At 45.9% G+C, this 14,454-nt stretch overlaps 1 long non-coding RNA gene across 1 annotated transcript; it reads right to left on the bottom strand.

Moving 5' to 3' along the window:
• Window positions 1-3,443: 3,443 nt before the first annotated feature.
• LOC140407853 (uncharacterized) lies at window positions 3,444-14,035 on the bottom strand. Its single transcript, XR_011939840.1, has 3 exons — window positions 13,859-14,035; window positions 10,049-10,147; window positions 3,444-4,152 (listed from the first exon to the last, which is right to left on the bottom strand). It is a non-coding gene; the product is annotated as an uncharacterized lncRNA (long non-coding RNA).
• Window positions 14,036-14,454: the final 419 nt, after the last annotated feature.

Raw genomic sequence — 14,454 nt, 5'->3', positions numbered from 1 at the left:
ATAAACAGGTATGGAAGAAACAGTTTAAAATACACAATTTTAAAAATGTATTTTATTACGAACATGCATCAAAACAGGTTACAGCGAATAAATACCCCGGAAATATTCTTCCCAACAATCAACTATTCCGGCTGTACAGATCCTCCCCCCCGGCAATGAACAGCCTCTCAAACACGGTCACAAACATCCTCCACCTTTCCTAAAACACCCCTGAAGAGCCCATTAACTCATACTTCTCTTCTCTAATTGCAAGAAGTCGTACGGATCACCCAACCATGCTGCTACCCCAGCTGCCGATGCCGACCGCCACTCCAGCAAAATTTGCCGCCGTGCAATCAGAGGCGAAAGCCAAGACATCGGCCTTCCTCCTCTCCATGAGCTCCGGCTCCTCTGAAACCCCAAATATCGCCACCAAAGGGTCCGCGTCCACCTCCTCCTCCACTATTCTGGCTAAGACCGCGAATACTCCCGCCCAGAATCTTCCCAATTTTTCGCAACCCCAAAATATATGCGCGTGATTCGCTGGCCCCCGCCCACACCTCTCAGACTCATCTGCTATCCCCTGAAAGAACCTACTCATTCTCGCCTGAGTCATATGCACCCTGTGTACCACCTTAAACTGTATCAGGCTCATCCTTGCACAAGAGGAGGTCCCGGTTACCCTACCCAGTGCCTCACTCCATACTCCTCAATTGATCCTTGCAGCGAAATATGTGTCTGTCAATGTTTGTTTGTTGGCAAACTCCTCCAAGATCCCTGGGCCAATCTCAACCAAACTTGATAGGATAATTGCTTGGACTAAGGAGCATGTCATCGGGGAGTTGAAATCCAAACACCCCCACCAGAGGGATTTTGGCCTCCGAGCAGGGATCCCACGGCCCTGCCTACACTTTGTCCCTGCTGATACTCTAACCTTAACATACATTAACCAACCTTAACCATACATCCCAAGAAAGAATCCCAGACTTACTTTCATATTTCATTTTTTTTTTCTCATTTCACTTGATTTTTTTCCCTCTCATATTTGGTTTGTTTCATGTGAGTTGTGGTCTGAAAGAACATACTCAGTCTCACCCGAGAGGTATATGAATATTCTGGTGCAAAGTGGAAAAAAGAGGCACCCATCAATGTGTTGCAGAAATAGTAAAGTATGATTGCCACCCTCACGTGAGCCACCTGACCCACTGAATGTTCTTCTTATGGGAACAACAAAATCCAAACACTTCTTGAAAAAGATCAAAAAATAGAACAGTTGACTAGGATTATGAAGGAAGAGCTCTGGATGTTGCTTGATAGTACAGAACTTGAATAGTGCTGAAAAGAGAGACATGTTGCTGAAGTTTTACATTTCGCACCCATCAGGACAGATACAAGAATACTAAATTTCAAACAATCACAACAATTAAAACTACTGAAGAGAAGGGTGTTGATTGGTTAGCAAGTCAACTTTGGTCATGGCATTGCCATAGAGAAGCAACAGGGAACTATAGGTTCCCCAAGCTCCTGAGAGATTGGTGATGGTGGATGTAGGTTGCAGGGACCGAGGGGTCAAGAATTTTTTTTTTGAGGAGTGGGGAGAATAACGATGACAGATTTGAAGGAGAGGGAGACAGCATCTGAGGCAAGAGAACCATTCATAATATCAGCTAACATGGGAGCCCGGATGGAAAGTTGGGTAGTCAGCAGTTTAATGCAGATTGGAAGAAGAATTGTTGTTGTTGTAATATTCATGCATATAGCCTCTGCTCACTGACATTATTAACTTGAAAAGCACATATTGTTTCTTGACATCAATTTACAAAGAACAGTCATTTGATCATATGTGCATTCTCTACAGTTAACTACTATTACTACAGTACTTAAACAGAAGGATATAATAGATACAATTGCTGTACATAATATTCTTAATTTTAAAGATTTTTTGGATGCCCTACAGTTTAGAATAATATTACCCTATAAAGTATCAAGTAAACCAACAGCACATAGTCCCTCGCCCATACTTTAACAACCAAAACTAAACTCACCTGAAAGATCTAAAGGTCTAGAACTCTGAACAATGAAACAATGCAAGCTCACACAATTGCTACGAAAATGATTATGATTGATGCAATTACTTAAGCCATGCAAATTGCAGCTAATGGAAGAAGGCTGTTGTAATCCTTTTGCAAATATAATTGCTGAATGAAGTTTTTGTGCTAGAATCAAGGTCATCCAGCCTTACGAACAGTATTAATTTTATTTTTAGCCGATTTTAATTTTTGTAGTAACTTGATTATTTTTCTGTCTGGTTTTCTGAAACTAGTATTTCAATTACCAGTTTAGTGTTCTTTATTTAGTCAGATACAAATTGGGCAATTACCCTTTGTCTGGAACCCTCCAGAACTCTGAGTTAGCATCGGAGACTTCAGATGGCTCCTACTCTCCGAGTAGTTACCAAAGAAATGTTAGAAAGATTAAAATAGGTTCTCACTTTTGTGTAACTATGGTGTATCCCTGACTAGCCCTTGACCCCCAACCAACCCTCCACTCCAACAACTATCCCCCAACTACCCCAATCCCTGACCACCCCATCCCCTAACCAGCCCCCCGCAACCCCCAATGACCTACCACTCCCTACTACACCCCCAACTACACCCCTGACCACTTTGCAACCCCATCCCCAACCACCCTACCCCCTCACCTTACACATTTACCTTCGCACCTAACTTGTCAAAGTGGCCTTGGAACATTTAAATTTAAGGGACTATAACAGCTGGCGCCATAAAAAGTGGGTGAATTGACTTTTCCCGATGATCCTGCCCTATGAAGTATGGCCTCCAGGAACAGCTCCACATTTCTCAGGATGCCTGGTTCAGACATCTGGCTGAGAAATGCAAGGTAAGTAAATAGGAACGAAGTGGTATCTGCGGAAGGTGTGTAGCTAACATCCTTTCAAATATTGTGGTTGATCCAGTTCAGTAGCCACCTGTAATAATTCATTGCATATTCTTCAAAGTGTTTGTCTCTAAAAAACAGCTTTTTAAGTCACTCTTTATACTCTTAGCAGTACACGTTTCCATCCTCTTGAAAACAATTCACCGACAAACAGAAACAATCTTTCACGATTTACTTTCTGCAAGTTCTTTCAAACTGTTCAACAGTTCTACTAGTTTTCCCTTAAATGTGCTGCTTCAGTGACTACGACCTCTGTTTCTCATCATAATCCACTCTCTCAATTGCACACACTGACTTGGAGTTTCCTCCTTGATGCGGCCCGGCAGTTCGACCAGAAAACACACTCAATGTTGTCCGAATTTTGTCAATGGCAAGTTATACCCAGCTCCTAACGTTATTAGACTATGCCTGAACTTAAAATCAATGCAAATAAGCAATCAGAACCCAAATGCCGTGTCCACACCATCATCCATTTTTCATTTAATTAAGAAAATTTAAGTCCCAACTCATGCAACTATCATTCCCACACATCAGGCTCAGCAATTTGCAATTGGAAACTTTTTAATGTGAGTTATACTTAGCCATAAAAATCCATTTCAAGAAACAAAAAATATAGCAAGTCACAGTGAGCATAAGTTAAAAAGATATATTGCAATGAAGTAGCAAGGGAATGATTTACTCCCCCACTTTTCCTATGTTGAGAGACCCCAGAACAAGTCGAATTGAAGGATTCACATACCTGAGAGTTTTGTGGGCGGAGGTTCATTGGCACAAACAGATTGATGGACAAATGCAAAATATTGAGGGAATTTGAGCATATTTTGTCACAAGCATAACTCACTGCATTCTCACGGTGGCACAATGGTTAGCACTGCTGCCAAACAGCGCCAGGGACCTGGGTTCAATTCATGCCTTGGGTACTTGTCTGTGTGGAGTTTGCATGTTCTCCCATGACTGTGTGGGTTTTCTCCGGGTGTTCTGGTTTCCTCCCACAGTCCAAAGATGTGCAGGTTCGGTGGATTGGCCATGCCATGGCCATTGTCCTTCGTGTCCAGGGATGTGTAGGTTAGATTAACTGGTTATTTCGATAGGGCGGAGAAGTGGGTTTGGGTTGAGTGCTTCTTCAGAGATTCTGTGTAGAGTCGATGGGCCAAATGGCCTCCTTCTGCACTGCAGGGTTTCAAAAGTCTATTTGGTTGATCCCCAAGTTACACATGACTGTGAGTACAAATGCAGAGGAAACTTCAAGTTAGCAAACCAACTGTGGCTAAATCAATAACTTGTATAGGTTCTATCATGTCCCTGTTCTTATTTATTCAGGAAGATAAACCTCAAATTGAATTTGCTTTATTTATGACAAAGAAACTTTCCTTGCCAACTAGAGCAAATAATTCACGTTTTGCTGCATTGAAAATTCTGTAATTGACCTGCCTCCTCTTGGGACTGGACTTCCAGCACACTGTTTCTGCTGCTTGTTTATTCCTTGCCTTCTGAAGATTTGTGAATCCTGCACTGACATGGACATGCATTCTTGAAACGCAATTAGCCTTATGATCTGCTGAACAAATAATGTTACAAAGTCCCTTGAGTCAGGTCATTCTTGCGTTAAGCTCTTCATAATGAAAAAGTGAAAGGAGTCATCAGTGGGTTCACAGGGACCTCACAACATAGCGAATTATCCTAACCTCCCACTTGTTTACATAGAATATAGAGCATACAGTGCAGAAGGAGGCCATTCGGCCCATCGAGTCGGCACCGACCCACTTAAGCCCTCACTTCCACCCTATCCCCGTAATCCAATAATCCCTCCGAATCTTTTTGGACACTAAGGGCAATTTAGCATGGCCAATCCACCTAACCCGCACATCTTTGGACTGTGGGAGGAACCCGGAGCACCCGGACGAAACCCACGCAGACACGGGGACAACGTGCAGACTCCACACAGACAGTGGCCCAGCAGGGAATCAAACCTGGGACATTGCCCTGGCACTGTGAAGCCACAGTGCTAGCCATTTGTGCTACCGTGCTGCCTGTGCTGTTCAGGGACTCGGACTCGGAAAATGATGAAGAGAATTACCATACATGTAGAGGTGTGAGCAGGGGAATACTTTCTCTAGAGAGTACAGAATGAGATGGCTGGAAGCAAACTACTTGATTTGGAATTTGAATGCAGAGTTAAAGAGATCATGGCCTAGTGCTGCCACCAGTTTGCAATGTTTTTTCCAGCAAAATGTTCCCGAGATGAGCCAACACAGCACAAGAGATGTGGAATTTCAAGCACAACCTACATTGACTGGAATTTTATGCCTCGCCCCATTCCACCCCTGGGAGCAGGTGGACAGGTTGTGGGAGGCAGAACATCAGGCGGCATGCCAAAGGACACCATGCCTGTTGTGTTATGTACTCTGGGATAACACAGGCTGCTTTGACCAAAAAATACTCCAGACTTTGAAGTAAGTTCAATGTGGTTTATTGAACCATTAGCACAGTTCTCAATGAGTTTGACTCTCCTGCTAATCTTGCTATAGTAACTCAGTCTAACTAACCAGTTTGCTCTAAGCCACATGGTGGGTATGATGCTTCTGATATGCCCCTGTCCTACTCTCTAAGTGTCGCCTATGGAAGGAGACAGAGCACGTGTGCCCTGTCCTTATATATGGGTTGTGTAATACCCCCTTGTGGTAGTGTCACCTCTGGGTGTCTTGACTGCCCATTGGTCATGTCCTATTCTATGTGTTCATTAGCTGTATGTCTGCATGTCATGACGTCTCTGGTGCTTCCTCTAGTGTTTACTTCGCCGTAGTGTATTTACATTAACCCCTTGTGTATTTACAGTGATGCATATCACCACATCCCCCTTTTTTTGTGTTACCTATTTTCTGTACAGTGTTAAAGAAAAATTGAACAAAAACAGGTAAATAAGTGATGACATGTACAAGTTATGATGACTGTGCTGACTATAGAAGATCAAAGAATAGTTATGATGACATTGAGGATTATACAATACCAAATAATAGTTATGATGACGTTGAGGATTATACAATACCAAATAATAGTTTGGACAAGAGTCCAAGGTTCATGAATTTACACGGTCAAGTGGCTTTCTTGTGCTGTTATGGCAGTGTCGATGTTGATGTTGTCATTCCCTTGTGAACGCCGTCAGTGTCCTGGTGTTTACATATCCAAGAAGTCATCAGGAGGTGTTCAAACGGTCAAATCACTTCATTGTCTGAGGTGGACTCTTTTTTTATATGCTTGTGGTAGCCATTCTTGATGACATCTTTCCTGAAAGCTGGTTTGCTTGTCTGTAGTGTAGCAAACGTGAATTGGTAAGCTGCGTTGACATGCCATGGTCTGTTTGCACTCTCGCCATTGTTCTGAGCTGAGCAGTAACATTGTCCTTCATGGGCAGAGTTGTACCATGTCGTACCAGTTGTTGTTCTATTGTTGTTGTCATTGTTGTTATTGACGTGCTTGTTGTTGTGTTTGTTGCCTCTGGTACGCTTCTTATTGTTGTCTTTGTTGTTGTTTTTGTTGTTGTGTTTGTTGCGCTCAATGACCACACCGAGTGGAGAATTCGAGTCCTTCACAAAGTTTCTTGTGTCAGTGTCCTTTGTGGCTTCTGCTGTTTCATTGAGCGTGCCGTCTCTGATTCCTCGGCACTCACCGTCTGGAGTCATGTCCGGTTCACTTGAATCATCTTTGGCTTGTCGATGCTCCCCGTCTGGAGCCCTTTCTGGTTCACCTGAATCACCTTTGGTTTCTTGATGCTCCCCGTCTGGAGTCATTTCAGGTTCTTGTGGAGAGGCTCGAGTAGATGAGGTTTGAATTAACATGGTGTCACTGGAGTCACTAGTAGCCTCATTTTGATTGTCGAGTGCCTCTGTACATATTAGCTGAGATCTGTCAGTCTCGCTGAGATATCGCACATCTTGTATGGGAATTGTGAAGCCTTTGTCACTTGTCGCAAATACAGTGGGTAGACCTTCAGTGTCTTCTTGTCGGTTAGATGAGCTGGGTAGACTGTCAGAGTCTTCTTCTGGTGGCTCAAATAATCTGGGTAGACTGTCATAGTCTTTTTGTTGTTCATGTGAGCATGGTAGACTGTCATAGTCATCTTGCTGTGCACTTGAACATGGCAGACTTGCATCGTCTGCTGCTGGTTGCTCAGATAAGGTTGCTAGACCTTCATGGTCTTGTTCATGCAAGGACTGCGCTCTGGAGTCTTGCATTGCTTCCATCGTGGAGTCTGTCAACGAGCTCGCTGTGGAGGTTTGTATTGCTCTCTCTTTGGAGTCTGGCATCATTCCCTGTGCAGAGTCGGGGACTCTTCGTGGTGCGTGGACCACTCTCTTGGCGTCAGGCCGCTTTCTGTGGTCTTGTACCGCTCTCTGTCTCTTGGCGTCAGGCCGCAGCAGAATCCTGTACTCATGGGTCGGGTTGTCGTCTATGCTGGGCTGAGGATCCTCAAATCCGAAGAACTCATCCATGACTGTGTCGGATGCTTCAATGTACAACACATCTCGTTGCGGTTCGGATTTGGTACTGAGGTCGCCACGTCCAATGATGAAATCATCGTCTGAGTCGTAGTCTTCAAGGACTAAATCATCTCTTAGGGCGGTGCTAACTGCTTGTTGCAGGGTTCTGCGGAGGTTACTTTCAGCTCCTGGTCGAAGTTCAGACATTGTGCTGTCGTTCCAGGTGAAAGAATTGTGTTTACTGGCTCTAAAAAAAAATTCCACTCTTTTGTGACATTTCCCCTTTAAGTGGGTGTGGTGCGGGGCCTCTGACATCATGACGCTCGTGACATAGAGCGTAGGAATGGATTGCGCATGGGCAGATCACTTTCCCTTCACTGTGCGCTCTTTTCGCAACTGTGCATGCGCGACTTCTCCCGCATGCGCAAAACACTTTCGTCGGTTCGCGTCTTCTTGGGAACTGCACATGTGCGGCTCCTTGCGCAAGATGACTGCCAATCAAAATTGCCATTTGTTTCTGTTGCAAGCCTACCTTTGCCTCGTGGTGAGTATAGGCGCCAGCTTTACCCATTTCTGTTGTGTTCACCTCGCAGTAGTTTTCAAACTTGTCCAGGACTGTCTGGAAGTCTCTCTTGTCCTGCCCTTTGGAATACTTGAAGGAGTTGAAGATTTCTGTTGCACTCTCACCCGCAATGGTGCGTAGAAGATCTATCTTCTCAGCATCGGCCACACCATCTAGGTCGGATGCTACCATGTAAATCTCAAATCTCTGCTTGAATGCATGCCAGTTGGCATTGAGATTGCCGTGGTACCTGAGCTGCTGAGGAACTGGAATCTCGATCATCTTGCCTGGGTGCTGTTGCTGGTAGTCACGGATCTTGCTGAGTTGAATTATATAGATTCAACAGGCACTATTGGTACCATGTTGTGTTATGTACTCTGGGATAACACAGGCTGCAACTCGATGCAGCTTTGACCAAAAGATACTCCTGACTTTGAAGTAAATTCAATGTGATTTATTGAACTATTAGCACAGTTCTCAATGAGTTCGACTCTCCTGCTAATCTTGCTATAGTAGCTCAGTCTAACTAACCAGTCTGCTCTAAGCCACGTGGTGGGTGTGATGCTTCTGATCTGCCCCTGTCCTACTCTCTAAGTGTCGCCTGTGGAAAGAGACAGAGTTTGTGTGCCCTGTCCTTATATATGGGTTGTGTAATGCCCCCTTGTGGTAGTGTCACCTCTGGGTGTCTTGACTGCCCATTGGTCGTGTCCAATTCTATGTATTCATTAGCTGTATGTCTGCATGTCATGACGTCTCTGGTGCTCCCTCTAGTGTTTACTTATTCGTAGGGTATTGACATTAACCCCTTGTGTATTTACAGTAATGCATATCACCACAATGCCCATTTCGAACCTGGTTCTCTGGAATTTTATCAGTGGCAGGTGAAGTGACAGGCAATCTGCATATCCTTGGGTCAATTGAGGCCCTTAAGTTGGCCAATTACCAGCATCTTTCTGCTGCCGCAGATATTGTAACGGTGACTGAGGGGGTGGCCCTATGCCATGTGCAAGCCTGGGGCAGAGCTCTTTCTTGTTTGGATACCCTGTGCTCCCTGATGCTGCTCCCAGCAGTAAAGGGTGCAACTTGCTTGAAGAACTTTCGATCACAGCCACTTCCCTCGCCAGGGCCTGCCTTTTACTTTAGGCTTCTGGTGCTGTCCAGGCCCAAGGCTGTGCATGGTCCCAGCAGTGTCCACCACATTTTGGTTGCTGCTGGGTTGAGAAGCTTGCTGCCTCTCTGATTGGATAACAATGTTTGGAGTGGGGACATTCTGCCTCAGGCATGGGGCAGGAAAGGGTGGAACTCCACTGATTGCTTGAATCATCTAAATTGAGTGTCTTCCAGGGCTGGTGGTGGCGGACTATCGCCGTCTTTCGTGTCGGTGGGCGGGGCCACTGCTTCTGTGTTTAATCCTGGCCATTGATTGTAAATAGAGTTTCTACAATTTTAAACACATTTAAAAATCATTGTGCTGGAAGCTGGCCCCACCCACAAATTGAAGTAAAGAACATGGCGAGTGATCAGTAATTGTGCTCATTTGAGGAGGATGATCTTCAAATTAAGCATTTTTTAATATGTACGAAGCCATGAGGAGGCACAGTTAAACATTTACTGAGGAACTGACTAGCGGACCAATAAAATTATGATAATAATATCTTTATCAGTGTCACAAGTAGGCTTACATTAACATTGCAATGAAGTTACTGTGAAAATCCCCTCGTCGCCACACTACGGCACCTGTTCGTGTACAAAGAGGGAGAATTCAGAATATCCAATTTACATAACAAGCACGTCTTCTGGGACTTGTGGTAGGAAACCAGAGCACCCGAGGAAACCCACTCAGAGGAGGGAGGCGATGGCACACTGGTATTGTCACTGGACTAGTAATCCAGAGACCCAGGATAATAATCTGGGGACCTGGGTTCAAATCCCACCACGGCAGGTGGTAGAATTTAAATTCAATAAAATATCTGGAATTAAAAGTCTAATGATGGCCGTGAAACCATTGTTGATTGTCATAAAAACCCATCTGGTTCACTAATGCCCTTTCGGGAAGAAAATCTGCCAACCTTACCTGGTCTGGCCTACATGTGACTCCAGACCCACAGCAATGTGGTTGACTCTTAAATGCCCTCTGAAATGGCCGAGCAAACCACTCTGTTGTATTCGACTCCTGCAAAAACACAAAAAAGGAATGAAACCGGACAGATTTCCCGGCATCTGGGTCAAAATCCTGGAAATCCCTCCCTAACAGCATAGTTACTACAACGGTTTAAGAAGGCAGCTCACCACCACCTTCTGAAGGGCAACAAGGGATGGACAATAAATGCTTGCCTAACCAGTAACAGCACATCCCGTAAATGAATTTTAAAAAAGACACGGGGAGAATGTGCAGACACCGCACAGACAATGACCCAAGCCAGGAATCGAATCCAGGACCCTGGCGCTGTGAAGCCACTGTGTTAAATGGTTCATTGTGGATTTTTAAAGTTACTCACAGTGATTTAAAATCAGGTTACTCACAGTCAATAGAACAGACTCTTTTATTAAAAATGCTTACCATTTATGATGCATCCATTTTCAGTTGTATTAATAAAACTGGACCAGGTTAACACTCTCAATTACATCAGTGGAGTCTTTTTTTAATGCTACAATTACTCTGATTGGAATGGTTTATGGAAGATTTCACAGTTTTGATTATGTTAATTAATGAGTTTGGGCAGAGCATTCATATTGGAAACCCACACATGTTCCGGTGAAATTTGCATCCAGGACAGAAGTTCTGCTCCACCTATGTAAAATATTCAAACCAAAGGGGAAATTGGAGATTGGAAGAAATTTTCTTTACCAATAACCTGGTGAAGCTATAAACAGGTTTCTAGTTAAAATGACGGATGTCCGATTGATTAACATCTTCAAAAAAGGATCTTAATAAATATCCTGAGTTGGACAGAGGATTGGGTAATTGTACTAGAGCGTGTGGATTGATCAAATACTGTACAGGATAAGATAGTTCCGGAGTTGCTGGTATTGGGTTACATTGTCATCTCTGGAAGTCTGTAACTCAGTAATAGGGATGTGAGGATAAATGACTATTATGTTGTTTTGCTTCAATATCTGTGGGCACTTTGAGTACTAGCTTCCCCCAGAATTAAAACATTTTTTTTTTTACAAATTTCGTGGGCGGGATTCTCCACTCCCACGCTGAAGTGGCCGCGCCATCGTGAACGCTGTTGAGGTTCACGATGGTGCGGAACGGCCCCAGTCCTGACCGATTCAAGCCCTGACAATGGGCCAGGATCGGGGCCCCGTCATCTACCCGCGCCAGGCATTGTCGCCCGCGTAAAAGCGGCGCCGCATAGATGACGTGGCCGGCGCCGCATAACGGGCGTCACCTGCGCATGCACGGGTTGGCCGGCGCCAACCCGCGCATGCGTGGTTGTCGTCCTCTCTAAGTCCGCCCCGCAAGAAGATGGGGGACGGATCTTGCGGGGCTGCGGAAGGAAGGAGGTCCTCCTTCAGAGAGGACGGCCCGACAATCGGTGGGCACCGATCGCGGGCCACCCCACATTCCAGGTGAAGCCTGGTGCAGGATCCCCCCTCGCCCCCCCCACAGGCCGCCCCCCCCAGCGTTCACGCACCTCCTACGACTGCAGCGACCAGGCGTGGACGGCGCCGGGGGGAACCCGCCGTTTTGGCCTGGCCGCTCGGCCCATCCGGGCCTCAGAATAGCAGGGGTGCCGGAGAATCGCCATTTTGGGTGTCTCCGGCGATTCTCCGGCCTGAGGCCCGCGAAACTCGACCGGGCCATTCCCACCGCTTGGGAGAATCGCGGGAGGGTGTCGGACCGGCGTCCCCGGAAATTTTGGCAGCCCAGGCGATTCTCCCAACCGGCGTGGGAGTGGAGAATCGCGCCCAGTGTACCCAATTCATTTTTTTCCAATTAAGGGGCAATTCCCCTTAATTGGAAAAAATTGAATTGGGTAAAGTGGTTAGAGAAGCCTTGAAAAGACATAAAGCATCGTTTGCCCCGCACAAGCACGACTGCGGCAAAATTCCAGGAGTGGTTAACATTACAGGTCCCGATCCTAAGCCCCAGAAACAGTACGGCTTCCCCCAGCAAGCCGAGGGAGAGATAGCCAAAGTTTATTAAACCTTTTTTAAACTGAGGGGTAATAGACATAGGACAGAGGTCAGAGATAGGGGGCGTCATTCTCCGACCCCCCGCCGGGTCGGAGAATGGCCGTTGGCCGCCGTGAATCCCGCCCCCGCCCCCGCCGAAGTCTCCGCTCCCGGAGATTGGGCGGGGGCGGGAATCCAGCCGCGCCGGTTGGCGGGACCCCCCGCTGGATTCTCCGGCCCGGATGGGCCGAAGTCCCGCCCAGAAACTGCCTGTCCCGCCGGCGTAAATCAAACCTGGTATTTACCGGCGGGACCAGGCGGCGTGGGCGGGCTCCGGGGTCCTGGGGGGGGGCGCGGGGCGATCTGACCCCGGGGGGTGCCCCCACGGTGGCCTGGCCCGCGATCGGGGCCCACCGATCCGCGGGCGGGCCTGTGCCGTGGGGGCACTCTTTCCCTTCCGCCTCCGCTACGGCCTCCACCATGGCGGAGGCGGAAGAGACTCTCCCCACTGCGCATGCGCGGGAAACTTTCGGCGGCCGCTGACGCTCCCGCGCATGCGCGGAGAAACTGACAGCGGCCGCTGACGCTCCCGCGCATGCGCCGCATTTCCGCGCCAGCTGGCGGGGCAACAAACGCCATTTCCGCCAGCTGGCGGGGCGGAAATCCCTCCGGCGTCGGCCTAGCCCCTCAATGTTGGGGCTAGGCCGCCAAAGATGCGGAGACTTCCGCACCTTTTTGCCGGCGCGATGCCCGTCTGATTTGCGCCAGCTTTGGCGCCAGTCGGCGGGCATCCCGCCGTTGGGGGAGAATTTCGCCCAGGTTCTTTACGCAAAGAGTAGTGAGGCCGTGGAATGCCATACCTGCTACAGTAGTGAACTCGCCAACATTGAGGGCATTTAAAAGTTTATTGGATAAACATATGGATGATAATGGCATAGTGTAGGTTAGATGGCTTTTGTTTCGGTGCAACATCGAGGGCCGAAGGGCCTGTACTGCGCTGTATTGTTCTATGTTCTATGTACACTAAATTTGTAAAAAAAAAAATTCTTTGGGTTGTGGGGGAGCAACCCACGCAAACACGGGGAGAATGTGCAAACTCCACACAGCCAGTGACCCAGAGCCGGGATCGAACCTGGGACCTCGGCGCCGTGAGGCAGTAGGTCTAATACACTGCGCCACCGTGCTGCCCTTTCCCCCAGAAATTTAAATAGATGCAGAGTGTTTGATAGGCTAAATTCTGTACAATCTATCGAGAGAGAAGGATTGATTGGCCAGATGCTTTTTTCTTAATCCATGCTTCATTATGTTTTTATGTTCTTCTGTAGGGGAATTAATCGCTGTAATTGTCGACATATAAACTTCCAAAATGTTATCCTTGGGATTATTAATATAAACATGAGCGTGTCAGACCTGTCTCAATTTCTCGCTATTAATGCTGATAGGATTAAGTAAGAGTAAAGATAAATTTTTATGCAAAACCACTGCATTTCTTCATTTCCTTTGGACTGAACAGTCACCTGAACAGAAAAGTAAATATAAAAATACATCAGGCACAATGGAGTCACTAATGGTCAATTTATAAAATGGAACAGGAGAACAGATGAAGACAAGTGTTAAATTGAGTTCTTCTTAATGAATGACTCATATCTGAGTAGGTTTTTCTTATAAGTTTAAATCAATATCCTTTCTGCTATTTTATTTAGGAACTATGTAATCTATGTAACTGGTAAAGAGCATCCAGGCTATAATATCGCTCACCCACCTGTAACAACTCAGTGATTATTATGTGATATTTATGGAAGATAACAAATTTTCCTCTAATTCCCTGTTAGAATAATTTGGTGATACAGTGTGTCGAAACCACAAAAGCAGTCCACCCTCCCGCGAGTCCTACATCATCACATCGACCTTCCTCCAGGTTATACATCTTGAATTGTGGCAACACAGCTGAAAGAAAAAATATTAAGAAAATGTCACCCCTTTGTCTGTCGTACAATTATTAAGGGATACATCCCAGTAAATTGATAGCAGTAGTACAATCCTTGGGTTCAGGAGATGAAAACAAACTGCTTTGAGCATTGTTTCTGATATATCCTGAGTTCTTTGAGTAGAAGTACTGCTTTGCAATGTGATACGGTGTAATAATTATACCTTATATTATCATATCCAAAAATAAAGGAAGGGTAGCGCTCAAGTTTATATACACTGTACGGACTCTGTGTTTAATTCATATATAAAATAGATATAAAGGATTATTTTTTCAGAATCCTAAGCACAATTATCAGCATCATTTATGTTGGATAAATTTAGATTAGTATTCGTCGATGTTGAATATCCACACCCCATACATAAATATTT

The sequence above is a fragment of the Scyliorhinus torazame genome, chromosome 2 (genome assembly GCF_047496885.1).
Source record: "Scyliorhinus torazame isolate Kashiwa2021f chromosome 2, sScyTor2.1, whole genome shotgun sequence".
NCBI classification, from domain to species: Eukaryota; Metazoa; Chordata; class Chondrichthyes; order Carcharhiniformes; family Scyliorhinidae; genus Scyliorhinus; species Scyliorhinus torazame.
Note: the sequence above shows the minus strand (reverse complement) of the source record. Positions and strands in the feature narration are given on the sequence as shown.